This window comes from Protopterus annectens, chromosome 2.part1 (assembly GCF_019279795.1).
Source record: "Protopterus annectens isolate FY-2018-M chromosome 2.part1, PAN1.0, whole genome shotgun sequence".
NCBI classification, from domain to species: domain Eukaryota; kingdom Metazoa; phylum Chordata; order Ceratodontiformes; family Protopteridae; genus Protopterus; species Protopterus annectens.
Window position 1 is genome coordinate 1,245,570,455 of NC_056729.1, and position 9,500 is coordinate 1,245,579,954.

Below are 9,500 nucleotides of genomic sequence, written 5' to 3' on the forward strand. Positions count from 1 at the left end.
AGATCTCCATACATGAAGGAATGGGAATATTCCCTTTTCCTCGATGTAGTACAACCTTCTAGTTGGTATATTTTAATAGCGGTGGTGGGGGGCATGTGTTTTAATTTTTTTTCTTTTTTTAAATTTTCAAGTTTACAAAACTTCGATCATATGGTCCTGACCGTAACATTCATTGCAAAGAATCCCAACTTGGTTCTTCCACATAGTAAATCTGTCTGGAGATGTGCATCACCAGCTGCTCACATGTTGATTATGTTAAAAAAAAAAAAAGAGTTCAATATATTCATCTTAGCAGAAGTTGAGTATGGCTTTTGATAAGCTTGTGAGCTAACTACATAAGCCACTGGGTTATTTTCTTCCATCCAAATATGTATGACTATGTGCAACATCTAAACTAGAGGGCCTGAATGCAAGACAGCAGTGTGCAGTGCTCTGTCTCCCAGAGTCCCAGCATGCTTTTATGCTTGCCAGAACTCATCATCACTGACTGAGTAGCTGAGTACAAACATATCTTTGTATATAAATTTCTCTCTGTCTTTTTTTTCTCACTCTCTCTCTATGTATGTATGTATATATATATATATATATATATATATATATATATATATATATATATATATATATATATATACACACACACACACACACACACACACACATGTATATACTTATGTATGCATGCTCATAAGTGTGCACATGAGATCGTGAATGATAGGGAACAGGCTGTCATAGTCTATCACAGCATGCTTCACTGTTTTCTTGCTCTCTATTTATACAGTTCAAGTGGCTCTCAGGGTTTCTGCAGCTCTTTTTCTAGTAAAACTCATTGGCCTGATCACAGTTCTCTTCAGGTAGAGTGACAGCTCATATTTGCTGCATTATTAAGTAAATAAAAGCCCCACAGTGCAAGACAGGAGGAGATGAAGCCTAGCAATATACTGATCAGAAAGAGATGTGTGGAGAGAAGCCATATGCTCCTGCTCTGAGTAGCAGAAATCTGTCACAAACACTGTATTGAAAACTGACTGGTTTATCTATAATTGTAGCTTTAGTTAACACTTTGCTTCACAGTCACAATGATTATACAGTCATCCTTAGTTCACTACATTTGATGTTTTGCCGTTTTAAATTGGAATAATTTATTCAAATAATAAGGTATTTCTATCCACCAATATGTATATCTTACTTTTTGTCAGTCTTACTAGTTGCCTCTGTACCTACAGAACATCTTTCTCAGTTTTTCAGTGTCTGCTTACTTAACACTGTCAGCAAGTGTTAGCTGTCTGATTATTATCTTACCAAATGCTCCTTATAATCAGCAACGTTAATTAAAACTCTCCGTGACTCACTCATTCTGAGTGGTCTTGGTGTGAAAGAGGAATTAAACAGTATTTTTTTTAGCTGCTTTACATGGCACATTTCGTGACTTCTCAAAAGACGGCTCATCCTGAAAAGATTGCAAACCAGCCGTAATCATCTGTGAATGTTTCATTACCACATACAGAAAATGAGCAAATGCAACATCAGAAAGAAAAGATTCCTCACAAATGAATCCAAACTCACTCTAGCATAAGCCTGTCTACTACCCACACTATTATATGCTACCCAATCCTTACTAGCCTTCAAACAAATCTGTTGACAAAACCTGAACTCACTTATAATAAAATTGCTAGATTTGCTTCTAACCAACCCTACCGCTCACACCATTATCTATCTCTAAAAATCCTACAGTGGCTAGAATTGCCCCATCAACTGCTACTGCCTCAACTACATTTGACTCACTCCATCTTAAACCAACCCCACTGCTGTCCTGCTCTCTCAGCTTTTAACTCTCCTTACTTACCTAACCATACACACTGCAGCTCAGAACAACACCTTCTGCAGATCTACAAACCCAATAAAACTATTGGCAAACTTCTCTATAATCAGTTTGTTGCCTCTGCTTGGAATAAATTCCCCCCAATATTTAAGATCGATCTTCAACACAAACTGTTAAAAAAAAAAAAAAAAAACATTAAAAGACATTCTATTAAACTCAAGGACTTGCTCCTGCACTGACCCTGCTTAATGTATATCTCCCCTCTGCTTTAAATAATGTTTTTCCACTCCTGTTATTCTATTACCACTTGCCTTACATCTGTAAGAAATAGTACTGTGACTATACAGAGGATGAAACTGTATTGTGATTACTGTTATACTGTATTATATTTCTATCTCTGTGACTATGTAAACTAGAAAATCATATGCGATTACTGTTATACTGATTGTAACTACTATTATATTACTGTTATTACTATTATATTTATTGTGTTGTTAATTTTTATACTATGCGTTTGAAGCTTTTCTCCTCGAGTCTCCCCTGAAAAGGGGCATCTGCCCAGTTGGACTAACCAGGTCAACAAATGTCAAATAAATAAATCAGAGATTTGGTGATTTACATCTTAGGATTTCAATTAAACTCCTGCTATTTCTCCCTTGTTCTCTCTCTCAACATAAATCAACCTTTGTTATCACATCTTCTAACAAGGCCACCATTAAACCTGAACCCTACACTAATCTTCTTGGTACCATCATAGATTATGAACTAAAACTTAACTTGCATATCCTTCAAAGTATTAAAAAAACAACCAAAAACATGGTCTGTTATACTGTAATAGGAATGTTATCACTTCAAACTCTAGACTCTCCCTGGCTCAGGCTCTCCTCCTCCTCCCTCCCTTCTCTATGCTTCCCCAGTCCTAACTAACGTACAATCTACTGTCTTATCTAAACTCCAACAAACATATCACAAAATAGTTGGATTTTCCACTAACTCTTCTTATAACTGTCATCACTGTCTTGCCATCAAATCTTTTCAATGTCTGGAACTCCCCCGACAGCTCCTACTATCACAATTTCAAATCACACACTCTTTACTATACAAACCATCTTCCTGCCCATCCCTCTCCTCCCTTGTATCCTGTTACACCCCCACTCGTCCTCTTCGCACATCCAGTCAGCAGTGCCTTGATATTTACAATCCTAACAAAAATGTTGGAAAACTACTATACAAATGCACTGTAGCCCAAGCCTGGAATAAACTTCCCTCACAAATAAGATCCATCCCCCACTTTAATCACTTCAAAAAGGAACTTAGACTACACCTACTCAACACTGCCCCTGTCAGGACACTACCTAACCATATACACTTCTGTATTACCACTACATCTCTATACAGACATCTCACTCCACCATTTCATAACTTTCTTTTTTTAACACTTAGTTATACTAACAAATTATACTCTCTACCTTGACTTCTACATCACATGTATATATGTATATATTTGTAGCTCTACATTAAGTGCTTCTCTGTATTAGAATTATATCTTTGTATTAGAATTATATCTCTGTATTAGAAAATTAATTGCTGTATGTAGTAGTATATAAGACCTTCAAGTTCTTTTTCACTGTACTAAAATATATATATATATATATATATATATATATATATATATATATATATATATATATATATATATATATATATATATATATATATATATTTCTTTTTTATCTTGTTTATGTTCTGTACTTCTCTGTATTTAAGCTTTTCTCCTTGGGACTCCACTGAAAATGGGCTCCTGGCCCAGATGGACCAACCCGGTTAACAAATGTCAAATAAATACATTTGTTTCTGTGTTTTGGGTTACCACCTGTTCTTTACACAGGACAGTCCTATTTTGGCAGTCACGTCTTGTGAAGGCACATGGAAAGTGGCAGATATCCTGAGATTATAGGACAAAAAATATTTCCTAAGCTTCCTCTAATAGTTGCATAATAAAATGTTGTATCTGAAACAATTTAATATGATAAAAAAAAACTCAAACTCTATAAAAGTGAGCATTTATTTTGGCAATAAAGTCCACTGCTTCACATAGTTGCAGCTATAGTTTTTCTTGCAAAACTGCACATTTCCCACTTTGAGCGTCTGAAAAGGTGGCAGCCCTATTTGTATTTTAAGGTTTGTATGCTTGCCTACTTAATCAAACAGCCTACTTATGCACGTATGAGAGTTTAACTGTGCCCTAACTCAGAGTCTAAAATGCCGGGTAAGTCAACAGTAAAAAGCAAATGTTCTGGTTTTAAAATAAAACTCTTAATGCATAAAAAGTAACATGATTTAGTCTCATATTTACCTAGATGGCAGTTTTGAAGGGTAGGTAAACTCCAATTACTTTCATTCTTTTCCATTGGATGCATCAAAAAAGAATTGTAAAGCCACTGGCAGTTGAGTGCCATTGGAAGATAGATATTGTTAGTCACTTGATGTCCTCCTTATGGTGTGAAGCATATTATTCTAGCAAAGTGTACTTGCCCTGTAGACAGAGTTGTGCTAGTGATGGCAGTTACCAGTTATGGTTTGTGTAAGGTTCATGTTTGAACTTTTGAAGGTCGTGTGTGGCAGTGAAATGTGTTTGTCTTGAAATGGCTGTTTTCCAGTCTTTCTGTAAGACAGCTGAATGCATATGATAAATCAGACTGAAACACCCTCTTAGAAACTTGTGTTTATAATTTTATTTTATTTTATTTAACATTTATATACCAGGCGATTCTGACTGGGACGAAGCCTATTTTCAGCAGAGGCCCAGGGAGAATGTTTACTACAGACATACTGTATAACAAAATTACAAACATACAATAAAACAATTGCATTGTATCATACTGAATAAGATATGACATCAAATATATGTAGCATATTTGATAAAGAAGAGTAATAAACAACGTTTTTGACATTACTACATTATTACATACAGTTAAAATCAACAATTGAGCTGTGCAGTAGCAAAAGTATTAATTAGTAAAGCCAGTTTTGCAGGGTTAATGGGTATGAAAACAGGAGCAGACAAATCAAGGGAAGACAGACAATGGCAGTAGGTAAGAGAAGTTTAGAGAGTTAGTTTGAACTAGTAGGAGAAAGAAATTATAGGGAACGGGAAGAAAAAAGGGGAAGGTGTGGTGATAGATAACAGGAAAGGAGAGGGTTAATATGTACAGGTATGTGCTTAGTAAGAGAAGAGAAATTGCCAGGTTATATAGTTACAAATGTGGGGAGTATAGGTAAGGAGAAAGGGAGTTAGTCAATAAGTTTAGTAATAGGACATAGTATAGTAGAAAAGTAGTGTAGTTAGCTACTGCTATAGGGAGAAAGAATTAGTCAGGAATTGTGTATGGGCAAAGCCATTTATTACGGAGGAAGCTCCTAAGCAAGTTTTAAATTGAGTTGAGTTGGCAGTAGTTATAATAGGATGTGGAATAGTGTTCCAAATTTTAGAGATATAGTTAGAATAAAAAGAGTCACCAGCGGCATTGTTGGATTTGGATGCATGTAGCAGCGATTTATTTGAGGATCAGAGGACTCAACTGTTTGTGTAGGGAAGGAGCAATTGCTGAAGAGCAGGAGATTTTTATGGTTGGTGAACCAGTCTGTGGGCAATAAGAAGTTGAGTGTAGGTTAGGTAGCAGGGTAATTCTAGTCTTTTTGGTTGTTGTAAGGCAGAACAGTGGTTGAACCTGTGAGGCCAGTTTGTGGTGAATTTATCAGTTTTATTGTAGCAGGTTTGCAATTTGGCCAAGTCATTTTTTTTTTTGGCTTGGAGAAGATATGCAAGGCATCTTTAAGAATGGAGAGTAGATGAGTTCTGGTAATTGCCTGTCTTGTGGTGCTAGTGACAAAGGGATTGGGTCTGTATATGGCACCTAGTTTAGTGTGCATCCATTTGATAGACTGGGATAGGTGTATATCAAATTTCAAATTATTGTCTATAAACACACCTAGTAATTTTGTTTGGCCTATGGTCAAAATTATAGTATTATTGGAAGAATGCAGTTGGAATGGGGCTGTGAGTTCACGTGATTTACTGGGGTGAAAGAGCATGAGTTTAGTTTTGGATGGATTCAGGATTAGTTGTCAACCTGATAACCAAACTTTGACAGCTAGAAAAGACTGTTGTCTCCTTGCTTTGAGTTCTTTTATGGTAGGTACAGCACAGATGACAGTAGAGTCATCAGCATATTGGACAATGGAGGCAAGAGAAGCCTGTTGGTAAATATACTGATAAGTAGATGACCTAGAATTGGTCCTTGAGGGACCCCCATGATAATGGGCAAAAGGGAAGAGAGATCATGTTACCATTTGACAGTTTGTTGTCAGTTAGTTAAGTAACTGTGCAACTATCCAAGTGATGAGTGGCTAAGTTTTAGGGTAGAAAGTTCGTTAAGTAGTTTCTGATGAGAAACAGCTTCAAATGCTTTGGATAGGTCCAAGAAGATGGAGGATACCAGATTCCCATATTTTCTATGTTGGATGATAGTATTGGTAAAGCTGAGCAGAGCAGTTGTGGTACCATGATTTGGATGGAAACCATGCTGTGTGCTAAAAAGGAATTATTAGATTAAAGGTAGTAGAAGTGCTGTATATGAATGCATTTAAGACTTTGGATAGGGGAAATAAGATAGCTATGAGTCTATAATTGGAGAACTCAATAGAGCTGCCACTTTTGTGCAGAGAGATTATGTAAGATATTTTCCAGATCAGAGAAATGTGTTGTTCAGATATAGAGTGGTTGATGAGAATAGAGACCAGGTAGGAGATGGCATCTGCTGCTAGGTTTAAGAATTCTGAGGATAGGTTATCAGATGCAAGGGTTGTGGGCTTTAGTTGGAGAACAATTTTTTATGATGTATGTTTGGAGTGGTTTAAAAGGGAATGAGTCAGGTTCATCACTGGGTATGGCTGGGTTAGCTGGAGGTGCATTGCAGTGGGTCTTAGTAAGTGAGCATATAGTATTTGTAAAGAAAGCATCAAATTGTGCAGCTATGCTGTCTTTGTTGTTAGTGGTTGAAAGGATAGTAGTGGAGGATTGCCCTGGATAAAAGAGCGTATTTATGGTGGACCAGTTTTTTTTAGAATTGTTTTGTTTTTATTATTTATTTATTTATTTTTTGCAGTATAGTAGTATAGTATGATTGTTTTGTCTAGTTTGACCAGGGTTTTGGCTTAAGTTCGAAGTTGTCTATATTCTAGTTTTACATGATTTTTGTTGATCTGCCACAATGTCCATGCTTTATCTCTTAGTTTTAGTAAATATTTAGTATCTTTTGTTAACCAAGGGGCAAAGTTGAATTTCACTGTAGCAGTTCTACATGGGGCTAGTTTGTTTAGTATTCCAAGGAAAGTAGTGTTGAAATAACCCACAGCTAAATCTAAGGGTAACACTTTGAGTAGGGTTCAGTCATAGTTTTGTAAGATGGAGTTACAGGTTTGAGCATTTAAGTTTTTTTTTTTTGTTTGTTTCGAATTTGCTGGTAGGTAGTATTTTTATGGAGATGAAGATGGTGATTAATTAAGTATGTTGGGTGATGATAACTAATGCTATTAGGGAGACAGCCTGATTTGTAGGCTTGAGCAGGTTTGTTAGTTAGAATCCTGTCTGGGATAGAGTGCCTGTTGCTAGCCTTGTTTTTTTCTGATCATGGATTGTATGGCCTGAGTGAATCCATCTAGTTTAATAAAGTTAGTTAATTTTATCAGGGTCATAGGAGTATCAGTCAGTATTAATGTCACCCATTATGATGGTTTCCTGTGGGAGTGTTAATGATATCAAGTGTACAAAAATTCTCTATTATGTTGGGATTGTTGCCAGGAGGAATATAAGTACTTATTTTTATTAGATATTTGTTGCAGTTTATTCATGTTTGGTAAGTAGTACCTCAATGTTCTTAAAATCAGGCATTTTTGGTTATATAAGTTCTACTTTTATGTTTCATTTATGCAGTAAGGTTATACCACCTCTGCGTTTGTTTTTTTTCTGTCACATCTCTGTATGTTATAACCTGGAGGAAGAATTTCATTATTGATAATTTCAGGATTCAACCAGGTTTCTGTTAGAACTATGATACCAGGAGAGTAAATTGACAGGCTGCCATGGAGTTTGTGTATTTTATTGGCTATGCTCCTGACATTCATGTTAATGAGCAGGAGGCTAAAGCTACTAGGAGAAGTTAATATCCTTGTGTTTTGTAGTAGAGTGGAAGGGTTGGTGGATTGCTGTTGATAGCATTCAGGACCAGGGTTTTAGTACATCTCTCCAGAGAGCTTTGTTGTATAGAGAAGTGTAAGAAATGTTTGGAGAGTTTAGTTATGAGCTTGCTGTACTTGAGAGAAGTTTCAGATTTTGGAAAAAGTGGCAGATATTTGTCTGGAAAGGATCCTATGCAAGTGGTGTTGTATAGGTTGGAATCAATTACAAGGCTGAGAGGTAGTGGGCTGTAGGACTGAAGATTTGTATCTGTAGAAGAGGAAAATTGTTGTGTAGCTGAATGTGATAGTAAGTTAGCTAATAAGATAGCATTAGGAGAGTGCAGATGATAGTGTGTAAGGATAGCATTTGCAGGTGTTTGATATAGAGAGGTGGCATTGTATTGGAGAAGAAGGAGGTGATTTAGAAAGGGGAAAATTAATATGATGTCTTCTATAGGTGAGACTTGTGGGCAGATGTAACATGAGGAAAAGTAGAATTCAGAGGATATAATATAATGAAGGAAGTGATAGAAGTCTAATAGCTATTAAGATGTGGATATGGTAGTAGGTCTGTGTAAGTTTGAAGGGGATGGTAGTATAATAGGAGCTAGAATATGGAAAGGAGAGTTGGGAAATTGAAGTGTGGAGATGAGATGGTTTGGGTGCTAACTGTGTAATAAAGAGAAATAAGGTGTGATGCAGAGAGTAGTTGCAGAGTAATTGGATATAGCGGGTAACAAAAAGGAATAGGTAAGTGTCCTATAGCATGTGGATGATGTTATATGTGGTATGTGTGTGTAGGGTGGATGTGTTGTCATGTGATTGGTTGAAAGCGTGTTGGGAGTGGATAGTTATACATAAGTTCAGATATACTGGGGGTGGGTGGGAATTGGGGGTATGGTAGGGTAGGGGAGTGGAGTGAGCCTGAACATAGAGAGGGAAATGCAGTGAGCTGAACCTGGTGACTGGAAAAACCAGAAGCTACCAAAGAAACGATCAGCCAGCAGAGACCTCAGGTCAGTGGCTAAATTGCATTAATCAAGTACCCTTCCTTAGCTTTAACCCTATTAACATAGCCAGAAAAATAGAAACAGTAAAATATGATTGAACTAAGGTAAACCTGTATGTTAGGGTAAATGAATGTAGCCTAGAAACGTATTTAGGACTTATTCAAAACTGGGCAATAAACTATAAATGTACATGGGAGAAGAGGGGCCTAACACTAAAATCTTTGTAAGTGTGCATGCCACACAACAACTATTACTTAGTTTCAACATTAAAAATGCATGTAACAGCATATTCCACCATGGACTAATATGCCACAGTGGTTGTCAGAGACTGAATGTGAAAAAAACAGAGTTAGTTTGTCTTCTCTATAAAGCAAGTAAACTTCTGGCATTGATAATTTTAACCTGTTTAGAACCAGGCTTGTCTTTAGGAA